Source organism: Anomalospiza imberbis, chromosome 1 (genome assembly GCF_031753505.1).
Source record: "Anomalospiza imberbis isolate Cuckoo-Finch-1a 21T00152 chromosome 1, ASM3175350v1, whole genome shotgun sequence".
In the NCBI taxonomy this organism is placed as follows: domain Eukaryota; kingdom Metazoa; phylum Chordata; class Aves; order Passeriformes; family Viduidae; genus Anomalospiza; species Anomalospiza imberbis.
In genome coordinates this window covers 107427602-107443354 of record NC_089681.1, presented here as the reverse complement: position 1 = coordinate 107443354, position 15753 = coordinate 107427602, and the positions used below count along the sequence as shown (strand labels likewise).

The 15753-nt window shown below is 42.1% G+C and overlaps 1 protein-coding gene across 1 annotated transcript in view; it reads right to left on the bottom strand.

Annotated features, from left to right (window-relative positions):
- Positions 1-15016, bottom strand: part of TRAK1 (trafficking kinesin protein 1) — a 124221-nt gene extending 109205 nt beyond the window's left edge. Inside the window, exon 1 of the mRNA XM_068204490.1 lies at positions 14804-15016. The gene's annotated coding sequence lies outside the window, so the exon portion shown is untranslated. The remainder of the gene's footprint in view (positions 1-14803) is intronic.
- Between the last annotated feature and the right edge of the window lie 737 nt (positions 15017-15753).

Here is a 15753-nt window from a genome sequence, read left to right as displayed (position 1 = left end):
CAAAGGATGCAACTCTGTGAAGGTGGGAACAAAGAAAGCAGTATTTTGGTGGGAGTGAGGTTTCTGAGACTTTCATTCCCTTCAGTCCCCACACTCTGCCCCCTTTATTCTTTCATCTATAAAAAAAAATGTAGGTAGGTTCCAGCAGTCAATGGGCATGAGTTCAGTTTAACATAAGGTGTGCAGGTGGACCTGTGAAAGGCACATTTAGTCACTGGCAAGGCACGAAGAGATGCCTACTTTAGCAAATTGCTGTATCCACAGTAACAACAGATATAATACTGACACCCAAATTCCAAGAACAACCCATTTAATCAAACTACTCTAAAATGCCAATGTGACACTAATATCCTCACCAGAAAATGTTTTCTTTCTTGTTTCTCATGAGGGAGAGAGGGGAGAAAAATCCCAAAAGCACAGAAAGGCAACACTTTGTAAATTCCCACACTGTCCAACAATATTTGCCCTTTTAAAAGAAGAGACATTTAGCAGATAATCGTTCTTAATTTCACTGAACAACAAAGGAAAGAGAAAATACAGATCAAGTTACGTATTAGTTTTATATAAAAGCACCAAAGTCTGAGAAAGGACAAAACACTAGATTAGCACAACTACAGCAATCAATTTGGCTGTGACAAATATAATTAAGAGTCATGCATCAGTTATATGCTTTACTCCTTCTACTACCCTCTGTCTGATCTGTAACTCTTTTTAGAGCTACAAGATAAAGACACATTCTAGGTAGTATTTTTAAATCAAGACCATAATTGAGCCATTAAACTACAGATATGCTCTTATTTCTGACTTGACTATGAAAAAAAAGTGTATTTTAAGGAACTAGGCAAATTGCCCCACAACAAAGGCTAAACATCAGCAAAAACTATCAATGGAGAAACAAAAACGTGCAGCAGAAGAGTATCTGTAGAAAGAAAAGATACAGCCTCAAACAACATCAGCTTGACCATAAATTCTTAATTCCAACAACTATACAACACAAGTACCAACAGAAGGCTGTATGTATGTAGTTATGCTGTAGACTTCTGACTGTAAATAAGAAAAACCTGCTTCAATTTTACCCTACACTCCAACTGGGGAGCTCACTGTGCAATGGCAGCAACAGCTGTATCACAAGTGTTGACTGTGGTCATAGCAAATATCTGGGCTGGCACCAGTAATGAATTACACTGCTTTTTAAAAATAAATTTGACATCAGACACATTAAATAAGTCTACTGTTGCTGTGCTGTGGCTTGTGTAACAGATACAGTAGCCACATATGAGACGTGATGTCCTTCAACTTGGCAGAAAGGGCCACTGTTCACAAAAAAAGCATAAACTCTCAGAGGCACAAACAATTTGCAGAACTAACAAAGTTCTCCTGTGTAAGCCAGCCCGTAACTGCTGGCTTGGAGCAGGCACATACCTACTGCTGTCTCCAGATTTTATTTCCTCACTTGATAGAAACCAATTTTTTTTCCCCCTTTATTTCTGATGCTACATGCTGTAGCTACAAGTCTGTTGTGACAGAAAGCAGGTAGAGACAAGGAGTCCTTCTGAGTGGGTTAGTAGTTCCACACTTCAAAGAGACTGACCCTGGCTATCTGCACTATTTCAGCCAATACAATTATATCTGCATCAAGTTTCCAGGTGCTCAGCCTTGCTTTACTCACAAGATCAGGCTACTGATCAGGAAAAGGCCAGCAATCACAACTTGCATACTTTCTAGCCCATCTGTATGCTATGTCCTTCCTCTCAGCAATTTGTAATTTTCCCAGAAAACAGTTTTCTCTTCCTGAGTATTTCAACATGTGCCTTTATCAAACAGCTGTCCTGACAGAACCTGTATTTTTCTATTCAGGAAGCTACAGGCTGGGGTGCAAGACAAATAAGTCTGTCACAGGACAAAGACAGAAACAATGCAAATATTGTATAACTGCAAAGTGCAGTCATTGGTAGACACAGCTACCACGACCTGTAATAACTCCTGCCTGGCCTGATTCCCATCTCTCTAGAAGTATGACTGACACAGTCTGCACACAGTCTGCCCAAAATCAGGAGTGGATGGTGGAGCTGTTCTAACATGATAAACTCATCACAAAGTACACAAATAACATCAGATTGCAGTGCAGTTATGAAGTAGACTAGAGGCCTTCTAAGCCACAACTCAGTTTGGTTAATGAGACAGACCCCTACTTTAAAAAGCCTTAATATTCAGAATTACAGTTTGATTCACACCAGCTATCATTTTATATAAAGAGGCGATAGGCTTCACTGAAAGTGACTTGGCTAAACTTAGCTCAATGAGTAATAAGCCCTTGGAGCACACACCATGCAATAATTACCTATATCACTATGTCTGAATCCTGTGCCAGTTGCTATCCCCATCTTCAATTAGTATCCAAAAGAAAAAAAAAAAAAAAAAAAAAAAAAAAAAAAAAAAAAAAAAAAGAGTTAACAGAAGTGGATAGCACACTCACATTACTGAAACTTTGTACTGACTTGAACATGGTCTGCAAACAAGAAGCAAGACCCGGACAAAAGACCCAAGGCCAGCATCACTATGCTCAGCTGAATTTACCAGCACTGAGCTGAGACAGGCTAAGAGGCTAAATCTGCCCTCCTGTTTAAAACACCTCCCATCAAACTCCCCCATTTGCAAACCCACCCTTCCAGGTACAAATGTTAACTATAACGAAGACAGTGTTGCCTAGAAATACATTTGCTCCTTTCCTACCTTCTTCTCATTTAAGCTGCATGTGCCTTACCACGAAGTATTATACCCCAGGACACAATAAAAAAGTGGAAGCATCAGTGCATAAGTATTAGAAAAGCCTTTTGGAAGTACAAAAGACAGTTATTTCATGCTCTCATTTGCTTTGTGGTCATTTGGAAGTACGCAACTACAAAAGCTCCAAATAGAGTAAAACAAACATACACTGGGCACAGCTCACATTAGTAGAGATCTCTTAACCTGAAGGTCATATTGTCAACACTACAAATGTAGAAGCAGCTGCTGACATTTTGACATGGTCCCTAAACTGCAGCATACAAGATCTAGGAGACTGTAATTCAGAGACACATTTGAGATGCCAAAGATTCCAGACTCCCTGTCAAGGATTCCACTCATTTACCTCCACAAATGAGATACTGTATATACTACCTATACTCAGCCTGGTTGCCCTACTGTATCCAGTAAGAGTGAGCTGGGCTTTTTTGTTTTGTTTTTAATTAAAAAGCAAGAAGCCCAGAGGTTAACATAGGCTTCCAAGCCAAATACTGGCCAATTTGGACCAAACATCATGTTTGGTTACATACTGTAATAGATCCTTCAAAATTCTACTCCGCCTCTCTCAAAACACACCCACCCACCCAATCACTGTATTCCTTTCTCTTCTCCACATTTTTCACTTCAGGTAGCATAAGAGGGATCTTCACACAAAAAGAAGCAAGTAACAATCTGTTTAACTCTTGTGACTCAAGTCTGGATTTGGCGATACGGAGTGTAAGTGGCAAACTATGCTGAATCTACACTCACTTTGTTGTCTTCTGCAATTATTTCCCAAAGAGCAAAGACAACCCTCAAGACACAAAAAGCAAGGAAGTAATCAATCAGCTCCCTTAAAACCAGCAATTCACATCTTCATGACCTGGACTTTACTCAAGGAATCATTCCTGAGTTACAGGGCCATATTCTGTTTCTCATAATTGATAGGCATTTACATCTACACATATCCCAGTTTCCAACTTCTTGGAAGCTTTCTTAAAATCTATTCTCTAAAATATTACTTAATCCACTTCTTCAGAGATGCTTTTTAGGTCAGTTTCAGCAGGGACTTCATGTAGATTTTGCTAGACAGGCAAAACAGTTAGGTAGCACAACCTCTTTTGGCTACCACAACAACTTCTTGGCATCTTTTGTGAAAAGGTATTTAGAAAAGAAATTTATAAAATAGTTGTTTGGGCTTTCTTTTAAGAGCTAAATCTTAAATAAGAACTTATATGCACATTATGAGTTCCATTTAACTTTGTTTGCTCATGTTCAAAGTCTGCTACTTCCAAGAACTTTACAAACCATTAATAGATATCCTGAAGAAAGAGAAGGGAAAAAATAAATGGATTGCCAATTTCTCTGTTGGAGCTCTCTTAAATTAGGAGAAAATGTAGAAAACTCCACAACACTTGGCATACAAAACAAAGCCAGAGAAAAAGTATGGCGGGGGGGGGGGGCGGGGAGGGAAAGTGAGACAAAGTAGATCAGCCAAAATGTAAGAATTCGTGAAAGATGCATACAAATGTCTTCAGCGCCCTTAAAGAAAAATCAATGCCTTAACATTCTGAGATCCCAAACTCACTTCTCTGGTGGTAATGGACTACAGTATTAAACAACCAAACATCCAAAGCACTCCTTACCAAAATCAATTCTTCAGCTTCACATATACTCAGTTCCAAGCTAGCACACTGCTGGATTATAGGTCTTCTATCACAAAGCAAACAACACTTTCCAGTTAGAAATCAGGGCAATCAAGAACCACTAGTTCCCACTCAGAAGATAAATTAATTACCTGTTGTAGGATTTACATCAGAGCCAAAACAGCCTGAAGCCCTGTTCTTTCTTTCCCAATATCTGAAGTTCAAACAAAGTATTTTTAGAGCTCTTCAGTTTAAGGGTTCACTAAATTAAAAAAAAAAAAAAATAATTTACTACCCACAGTGTAACAATTGCTTTCTTACCTTTTCCAGGGAGAGGTCTGAGGAACAAAGAGAAAACAGTATTACATCTGCTATAACAAGTCATGTTACAAACTGATCATTTTCCTGACTATGCAGCCCCTCCTATTTCCTCTTACTCACTTCTCCCGCTGCAACATTATATCATGTTTTATCTTCAAGTTATTCCTGCTGGTCATGGGATCAAAACAATAGGCTTGCTCCTAGGTGCATTTAGGAATTTCCTCTCAGCCTTTTTGACAAATTAATTAGTGCTAATTTAACAGATAAGAGACAGGACTGGGTATTCAATCCTCCCCGTGCAAACCTGCTAACCAAGAGTACTAAAATGATGTTGCTGGCTTTCTTTTATTAAAAAAATAAAAACAAAAAATCCAAAGCAAAATACCCCAACAAACCACGAAACAAAAACTCCCACATAACTAACAAATCATTCCATTTTGATGGCATTAACTCACATTATTAAGGAGACCTACATAACTTTAATTAATTCTCATTTTTAAAGAGATGTATATAACTTAATGCCCAGTTTGAATATAAGGTGTGGTATTATACACCTAAAGCAAACTAAACAGTAATTGGCCTTGCTTGCACATTCCTGTCTTGTCATTGTGCCATCTCCACCACTCTTCTAACTCCCTAAGAAAGACAAGCTAGCAATAAAACTAAGGAAATCAAACCAAATTTTCAAGCTATGCTTTACAATTTGTCTTCCTGGCTTATTTCCCAGGGGGTAACAGTCAGTATGAAAGATGTGTGGACAAAGGGGTACAACACACAGCTGGTAGGACAAGGCAGGACTATCCCCAGGAGATGTGAGCCCAGGCTAATCTCGTTACAGAGACACAGCCTTCAGGCTCATGCCTTCCCAGGCACCTCTAGCTAATATTAGTGTAGGCTGTACTTTAAGCACACTGTCACCCTACTGCACACTCACCCTGAAGCCATATATCCCTCTTGCTCCTTTTTCCTCACAGAGGCATTGTTGCTTCTACCACCCCACATCACTGTGATCAGAAATGCAACCTGGCTGGAAAGGCTAAGCCAAGGGGATGGGGAAGTCAAACCACTCACAGGCACTGTGTTGGCTTCAGCTGTGTGGGTTTTCAAATACTGGTGTTGCAATGCATTCTTCCAAGCTTCACTGCCATGAAAATAGCAATCCCTGGTGGAACTCAAACCATCAGTGCACTAACTGGTGTGTGTGCTTAACCAGGACACCACAGGGCTGAGAGACACTACTAGGTAAACGCCCAATGCCAGAATTTACAGATCTTACACAAGTATCAGTCAACCCAAGGCTTAATAGCAAAGGCCTCCTGTGCAGATAAGACAGATAAGGTTTGGTTGCCCAGATGAATCCCATAGCCATATGAAACTGATGCTTACAAGCTGACTGGCAACAGAAGAGCCAAGAGCAATCTTTGTTCTTGTTGTAGTCATACCTATTGGAAGAGCAGCTCTGTAGATTCACCAATCCAAGAAATAATCCATTATTAGTTGGTAGAAAGGAAAAAAAGGTCAGCTTTAATCCCAAGATTTTTTAAAGGAAATAATTAACTATGATGAACAATAAGGAGTATTTAAAAGTACAGTTTTGTCCACCTGAAATGAACTGTCTAAAGACCAGATGACAAGTCATGTGAATTTTTTTTAAGGAAGCATCAACTCTACTTTAACAAATAAAATAAATTTATTTCAATTCTTAATTCTTACTGTAAATATTCACATAGCTCAACATAATGCATTTCACACTGCTTTTTGATAAAAACCCCAAAACATTCATAGTCATAGCTATATTTTGGGTTGGAAGGGATCTTAAAGATCAACTAGTCCAAACCTCTGCAATGGGTGGGGATGTCTTTCACTAGACCAGGTTGCTCAAAGCCCCGTCCAACTGGGCCTTGATCACTTGTAGGAACAGGGCATCCAGAGCTTATCTGTGTGTATCATTTAAGGTCCTATCATTATGATAAATTTCCTGCCATGAGGTCTATTCAACAACCATTTAGGAGCAAGAATAAGACACAATATATTCCTCTAAGAATGAAATAAGATCATAATAAAATCATGCACACTGTATTTAAGAAATCCATTCTTGTATTCAGGATCTACACCCAACATGCAGTGACATCTGTCTGCCTTTTCCACCAGGGCTGAGCAGCTCTTCATTAGTTAGGTAACCACTGTGAACTGTTAATTCTATGTTTATTGTCTTCAAATTGGATGTGATTGTCTTCAACTTGGTTATGATCTTCGCCTTTACATACCAACATTTCTAGATTTAATACATTACTCATTCCATAAAATTATCTGTACCTATTTTTTAAAGATAGTAATACCCCCATGAACAAAACAAAACAAAAAAATTGTCTTTTTTTCCAAGTCAAAAGTCATATTTCCCTCCTCTCTTTCCTGCTATTCAGTATAATACTACAGAGGGACATCAAAGAGAAAACCTTCCAATTTTCTTCCTTTATGTCAACATACAGCAGATGTCATCTGAAAGCTGATACATAACACAAAATGGTTGCAGTGTTTACTTTTGGAAGGCGGATGTTAGTAAGTCAGGCTCAAGAAACTGAGACTGACTTACCTTGAACATTCATCAGTGAGCAAAGTGAGATAACTGTGTTTCTTGGAAGTGCTCTGTTCCCAGCCTGTGGAATCCTAGGCTCCCATTCCGAACACTGATCTTTTTCGTAGCAATATCCCACTGTCAGCTTAACAGTCCATCTACCTTACTAAAATAACTACTGCAAAAGTAGCACCATCTAATTGGTTTAACTTCTTAACTTTAACTTCTGTAAAATGCACTCAAATTACTTGAGCAAGTCGTACACTCCTCAGGGAAAGTCTTCTGGGCCACCTGGAATTTTTCTTTTGTAAGAGAAATAGTAATGCACACTATCAGCCTTAGTAACAGGGAAAAAAAAAACTGCAGGTATAGCACACATGTCTGCTGAGGTTGCTGCCTATTTCACATACCCTGTCAGGCCCCAAATAGCTACAGAATGTGCCAATCCACTGACCGCAAGAGACTGATAGCCTTTAAACAGAGATTCATAAGAACTGGATTTCATTTTAGTACTGGCATGAACTCCTGAATTACCTCAAATATTTTGATCTTGCTGCCCCCCTTCATTCATTGCACAGTAAGAGAAAACTGGTTTTTGTGATTCATGAATGCTGAAACAAACTCGGTTCATTAGAAGTTCACATTGAATATTTCGAGGGGCTTTTGCAATGTTAAAGGGCAAAGTATTTAGGAAAGTTGCATTTGCCTGAGGTACAACAGTTCCTAAATGAAACCTCATTTAATAGATAAAAGCAATACAAGTGAATGTCATGGAGAAATCAATATTCTCTGCAGAAAAAAAATGATAGCAAAACATACATCCAATAACTTGACAGTACACACATCTCTGGACTTTGGGACAAAGGACTCAGCAAGATAAATGCAATATTTAACTTTTTTCAGCCTCTTCATTCTAATGTCTTTTGATGTCTTGCAAAATTACAGTTTTGAGAAAGCCACTAGAAGGTAAAATTCTCGTGAGCAAATACAAGAGTAATTAAAGGTTACAAACTTTTCAGACAATCAGAAAAAGCATTTTCAGTTGAGACTGCCTTATATTGGAAATGTATGGCTCTCAGGTCAGACACAACTCACTGGATCAAGCCATAACATGCTTATCTACCACCTGATTATATTACATTACCCTCAGGAAATACAGGCATAAAGGACTGATCTTAATGTGGCCTTCACACATGCAGGTTTGCAAAATTCATTACAAGACCAAAAGCTCCAAGAAGGTATTATTTTTGGCTAATCCTGGTCTTCATCGTCTCCATAAATACCTGAAAGTGATCATTACTGCAGTATTACCTGAACACAACAGAAGCCCATAATTTCTTTCTGACAGCGCTGCCATTTGTGACTATAGCAGAAGATCTGTCGCAAAAACACGTTAAAAGAAAGACTGATTTCCACCTCATCACTTTACATCAAGAGCGCTTAATACCTTCTCAGAAATAGCTATTATGAGCAGATGGCTGCAGAGAAAAAAAATCAATTTAAAACAGGTTTAAAGGACAGTCTAAGGATTTTGACATCGTTCCAATGCCTTCGAATTCTGCTAATTTTACACGTTTCACTGTGGCAATAGGTTTGCGTGGATTTGAACTGCAAGGTTTCTGTTTACTGCAGAGGAGTGTCTGCTGCTCCCCTGCGAAGTATGCAACTGTGCAGTATCTGATAGCAAGATTAGGCTTTCTGGGACAGGCAATGTTGTTAGTGACATAAGCTCCACTTACATAAACATTAAAGAGGAACGTAGAAGTCTTCATTTCCCATAGCACACATTGATGAGATTTAAAAAAAAAATACCCTTCTCTTGAAACAAAACTGCACTTCAGTCCCCCTAGGACACCAAATTGTGTCTGCTGTCAGACCATAATTCATATAGGGTCCTGATTTGTCTGAAATTAGATTCCAATCTGACACTACCAGCAGCTGCCTTTAAAAAGATGAAATTTAGAATTTACATGAACATACAATGCAAAAATGCCCTGATTGATTCCAGTTTGCTGTAGTCAACTAAGCTCTTCAAAGAGGCACATGCAACTAATTCAATGTATCCATAGTTTTCATTCTTCCTCTCTAGGCTATAAAAGTTTCCACTGTATGAACACTTTCCTAACCTTTGGTTTCTATTAAAAGATGGAACAAGTCAACTCAGCGTTAAACTTCACTGAAAACTAATGATGAGCAGTTTTTCTCTGTTTTGTTTGAAGCATGGAATTATTAAATAGCAGAGCAGGGGGTTCACACATTTTTTCCTTTAACTGGAAAACCAGATGAGAGGTGATCCCTCCCCTCTAGTGGACACTGGTGAGGCCACACCTGGGGTACTGTGTCCAGTTCTGGGCTCTCCAGTACAAGAAAAAGATGAACATACTGGAGAGAGGACAGTGACTGGCCACTAAGACAAAGAAAGAAGACCAGGGCATTTCTCCTATGAGGAGAGGCTGAAAGAGGTATGACTGACAGCTGGAGATGAGAAGGTTCAGGGAGATCTCATCAAGGTATAAATACCTGCACAGAGGGAGGACAGAGCCAGGCCCTTTCAGTGGTTCCTAGACAGGACCCGAGTGATGGGCACAGACTGAAACACGAGCAGTTCCCTCTGAACATCCAGGAGCATTTTTTCCTTTGGGAGTGACCAGGCACTGACTGAGGTTGCTCAGGGAGGCAATGGAGTCTCCAGCCTCGAAGATATCCAGATGATGCCACGACACAGACCTGTGCCAAGTGCTCTAGGATGACCCTGCTTGAGCAGGCAGGTTGGACCTGATAACCTCCAGAAATCCCTTCCAATCTTAACCACACTGTGATCCACCAAAGAAGCAACCTTTCTACAGAGCTCAGTATTTCTCTCTTCTGTTCATACAGATGCTTGGAGCCAAGAACATGTCATAAGCACAAAAATATGCAGCAAGTTATTGTCAGTCTCAGCATTTCATCTACCAACACACATCTAGTCTTGGTTATATCAGAGCTTGGAGTGCAGCAGTTTCAAAATCAGCTCACATTCACTAAAGACTACTTTCCCCTGACACCAAAGTCCCATCCACTTACTACTATTGCTTCCTTTGCTACCTGCTAACAGCTGCTCAGCTGCCCAGGATGGACATTCTGAAAATTAACCTTAAAAACAGGTCTTGCCTGCATCAAGGACTCGATTCCAAGCACCATAATACGGAAGGGGATAAAAGAGGGAATCCACAGCCGTGGGAAAATTTGCTCTGCTGGGCAGCAGCGTGGTCTGATATTAAAACAAGCCAATAATGAAACTTTGCAAGGGCTTATAAACCAAGCTCTTCCCACATTTCCTTCCTTCTTTCTAATACTCTGCTACAGTGTTCTGAATTTCTGCTATAAATGCAAGCAAAACCAACAGGGCTCTAACATATTAATCTATCAGTACCATTACCAAAAAACCCCAAATATGCACACAACAATATAAGACAATTATAGAGCATCAGTCTCATTTGGGTTTGCAGCATCTAATGGACAGCAAGGTTAGACAATCCTGTCCAGAGAAGCTGCAATATAAGGCAAAGAATCAGCTTCAGTACGGCCACTCACTGATTTAACTAAAACAAATCTGCCAACATAATTGAATCTAAGAATTATCTCTCAGCTAATCTGTCTGTACTATCAATAAGCCTCTTAGCTGGTCTACCATAAGCAGGATGACTGACTATATGGCATGACTTTCTGCACCCTAATCAATAGGCTCCAATAAAAACAGAAGTATTGATGATTCAAAGTTCACATAGAGGATAGTTTTAGACAAAGAATAGTATCAGTGAACTCCTGAAATTTACTTGGGAAACATCATGCTATTCACTACAAAGCAAAATAAAAGTGCTTATAAACTCACAGCTATCTCAGTCAAACCACAGAGTAAGCAGGAAGACTTTGAATCAGACACCAACTGGTATCTTTGAAAGCCTATGTTAACAGGAAGTTCATTCTCAAGATTTTTATCTCTCCAAGTAGCACTGATCCCACAACTGAATACACAAAATTGAGGCCTCCATACAGGTACAGCATTCCAAGGTGTCAGTGGCATTGCCTGTGGAGTTTTAATGATACATGACCAGGGAAACATACCTTCAAAGCACAGGCACTGCAGACCACACACCAGTTTTATGGTTGCAGCCTTTCACAGCTTCATACAGTAACTGAGCTGCCTACAACTGACAAGCCATCACTGTCATTTAGTGACTAGAAAGTAGTTTTCTTATTATGTTTTTATGATAACTTTGAAAGCCACTTGGTGTGCCGTCACTACCAGAACCTGTTTCTTTTCACAGCCTTTCTGTGAAAGAAGAACACAAGTGACAATCTCACTCCCAGCAGAATCAAGGACCAACATGAGCATCCCAGGGGATGATGCCAGTATGCTTTTGGTCATTTTACATACAATTTAAATGTATTTATTCTTGAATGGTGATCTTGGTGACAACTCTAAGCTTCTTACAGAGGCAGAATTGCCAGGTACATCTGGAGAAAATGAATAGTTCAAAAAGGAAAACAGAACTAGCTGTAAAAGCCTACCTATCAATAACATTTTTCTGACCAACAAGAAAAAGCACAGCTACTATGTCCATTTTGTGGTTATCATGACTCCCAGTAATACAGACCAGTTCTACCAGTCTGGCTGGTCCTGCATTAATATGGAAGTATTGGGAAATAAGTAGTGTGCGAAGTCAAATTACAGTTTTGTAAGAGTTAAAACAGGGTTATTCAAAGATACACCAATTAAGTACTGAGACTAATATTGGAGACTTATTAGAGCAGGCATTCATTTTTACTGAGGCAAAGCTATATTGTTCAAAATTTTAAACAAAGCATACACAATTCTCTGCAAATTAACAAGAAACCACCAACCTTGACTTGAGTATCATTTATAACATACACCTAGACAACACAAAACAAATTATGTCCTACAAATGCTATTTCTGGTCCTGGCAGAAGGAGCACTAAACCAACCCCAACCCTGGAAATCAACAAAATTTAAAGATTTAGGGAAGAAATGTATTTCAAACAAATGTAACTTATACACTGCCTTCTTGCTTAATTATCTCTCTTCTCCCAAGGAAAATTTTCAATAACATAGGAAACTGCTTTGAAGAAAAATGTGTACAGCTTTTAGAAAGGGTAAAAGGTTTGGTTTTAACCTCTTGCCTTTCAATATTGCAGATGCTGCCTCAACAGCACTCATTCTGAGAATCCTTTCTACAGAAGTATTTAAAAAAAAAAAGTATCTTGCATTCAGTTTACAGTCTATCACAGCAGACACAGTGAGAAGTTTCAGCATTTCTCCTTTTCAGTATTATAGCAACAACAGTAAGAAACAATAACATAGATCAAGTATGCATTTAAAACAAAAATATTTAACCTGCATTAATTTCTGCAATACTAATCTCATTATTCTATCCCAAAGCAGATTGGCTAGAGTATAAATAAAATCCTCAGAGCACACTGAAAGATTAGGATCAAATTACTTCTACAAAAGCAGCTGGTAATCTGTTACAGGAGACAGAATGTGTGAAGCAACAAGGAGCTCAGGCATGAACTGCAGCAGAGAGGAACAAAAGAAGTTCCCACCAGTTCCAGGCAAATCCTTCCAATCTGATCTTGCTCTCTGATACGTGCAAGTCTACTTTCTCCCACCAGCTCTCACCTGTGTTCCACAAACTGTCGGAGTGCCAAGTTAACATCCATTAATACCCATGGCAAAACTTGTGTATCACATCCTGGTCCCGCCTCATTAGTCAGGACTCTGGATTAAACTAGTCAGATGCTCAGAGGCTGCTGCAGCAGCTGGATATTTCACTTGGATTTTAAGCACTCACATATCAAACATGGGGCACCACATATATAAATGCATGTGTCTAATCACATTAGTGCTCCCTTGGCAAATTGTTGTGCTGCCCAGTGCTCTGGAACAGGCACCAAGTTACCATATGAATTTTTTGTTCATAATTGAACAAAAGATGAACAGATGATTTTTGTCTGCTAAGGGATTTTTTTGCACTAGAGCCAGAGATCCTACTTCTTTCCACTACTGTCATCCATCATTCAGTTCAATCCACTGGCAAGTGGGAGTTCATTCATGCAACTGACAGAAACTTTTGTTTTACTTCAACAGAAATTTACATTCTATCTCTTCATACAGCCACCTGGTCTTCACTCAGTAGTTCACATTAAAAGCTGAAAACTCTTGCCTTCCACTCGGATTTTTACCATCCTGGTTTTCTTCACTTGCAATGATGCTCATTGAAAAACAGTGAAGTAAGCTTAATGGCTTAATGTAATTTTCTTACTGTCATCACACGTTGCTCTGACTCAGTCAAAACAGATTACAGTGCCTCAGAGAAGGCACAGTTTTGTGAATATAGTCCCTGGCCTTGGAGACAACACTCCCTTCTCCAGGTTTCTTCTGGTAACTCCAAAAGAGCCCCACTAGGATAAACATGTTTAAACCCGGAAAAATTTCAGCACAGGTAGAAGCCTGGGCACTACAAACAGTACATGCAACTGTGTACACACAGCAGTAAAACGGGAACATATGGCAAACTGGTCATCATAACTGCTGTTTGGTTTTGTTTTAACTTTTGTTGTTGCTGTTTGCTTTTTTGCTTTTTTTTTTTTTTGGTTGTTGCTTTCCTGATTGCAAAAACCATTACACCCACGACTTAATCTCACCGGACTGAAAGGTTCAAATAAGGTTACAGATCGCAAGGCAGAAAAAACTGTCCACACGGAGACTTCTTCTGAAGTCGGAGAGAGGGAGAACATGAACCCTGGCTCCAACTCTTTAACAGATATTGCATTTCTTTGGAAATTTCCTAACTCTTCCCTAATTTTACCTGAAAAAAACCTCCCCTATAGATAAAGTTTCAAAATCGACAAACGCAAACCAAAAAAGGCATCAAGATCTCAAACTTGCTAAAAACCATAATGTAATATTTTAGTCATTTTAAACAGTGGAATACGGCCAAAAGCTATCCATAATCCCCAAAGCTGAAGAAACCGAGTCAGGATTTGCAGGTCCCTTTGCGATAGCTAGAAAGCGACTTCTGCATGCAGGGGCCCTTGTATCTGAGAACAGCAGCAGTTCAGCTGTAAATAATGCAGAGACACAATTCTGCGAGCGATTCTTGACCTTCGGTACGCAATTCCACTCATGTGCTTCTTTTTCCTTTCAGGGCGCGGAAGGGACAAATGAGCACAGGCAGCAGAGCCAGGCGCAGCGCCCGCCCCCGAGCCAGCCGGCTGTGAAGGTCGAGGGGCCCGAGGAGAAGGAAGAGCGGCTGCACCTGGCTCACCCCCGCTCCGCAGCCCGGCCGAGCGCTGCAGGCCTCGCCCGCGCACCGCAGCCCCCGCAGGCGCCCCCCGCACCCGCTCGCTCATCTGGGGGCGAGCGGGGGCAGAGGCGGCCGCGCCGCTGCCACCGCGCATCCCCGCCCGCCCCGCACCGTCCCCCCGCCGCACTCACCCCGCTCCGGGCCCCCCGGGCGGCGGGGCGCGGGCGGCGGCGCCCCCGCGGGCCGGGGGAACCTCGCTGCCGGCGGCGGCCACCTCCGGGCTGCTTCCCCCCTCACGGCTCGCCCCCGACCCGCGCCGCTGAGAGGCCGCGGCGTGCGAGGCGGGCAGAGCGCAGGGGCTGCAGTGGCCGGCTGGCTGCTGCTGCTGCTTCTCCCTCCTCCTGCCGGCGCCTCATGTGCCCTCCTCCCGCGTCTCTCCTGCCAGGCCGCCGCCGCTCCAGCTCCCCGTTCTCCAGCGGCGCCCGGGGACCGCTGCGAACCCCTCCGGCCGGGCGGCAGCGCACGTGGGGCGGCTGCCGGGCGCTCTCCGCCGCCGCTGCCGGGCGCGGGGCTCCTACGGCCGCGCAGCCTCCTCAGGAGGCGGGGCGGCGCGGACACCTCGGGGGCTGCGGCGCCGCCCGCCGCCGGCGGGGCAGCAGGAAGGGGCGGGAAGAACTGAACGCCGCCGGCGGCTACCTCGGCGGCCGCTGGCTCGGTAGTCGCAGCGGTCCCTTTCCCGCCCCCCGGAGGCCATTACCTCATGGCCCAGCCCTGCCGCGGAGGAGGGGCCGAGCGTCGCCCGGCAACCGGCCCCCTGCCGCGGAACGGGCTGGGCAAGCAGGGGACGAGGATGCCCGCGGCGGGAGAGGTTTGTCGCCGTGCGGAGCAGCCCGAGCGCGGCCGCGGGCAGCGCTGCCCGGCATTGCTCCCACAGCTCCCGGGACACACACAGTCGACCTGGGCTGGTTTGAGAGGCGATTTCATATTTGCTATGAATGTCCCATGTACAGAGAAATGTCTCAAGTCCACGTTCTTTTCCACTCTTTTTGGTGATGCCCCGCCACAGAACAAGGAGCAATGGCCATAAACTAAATCACAAGAAGTTTCACCTCAACATGAGGACGAACTTCTTTACACTGAG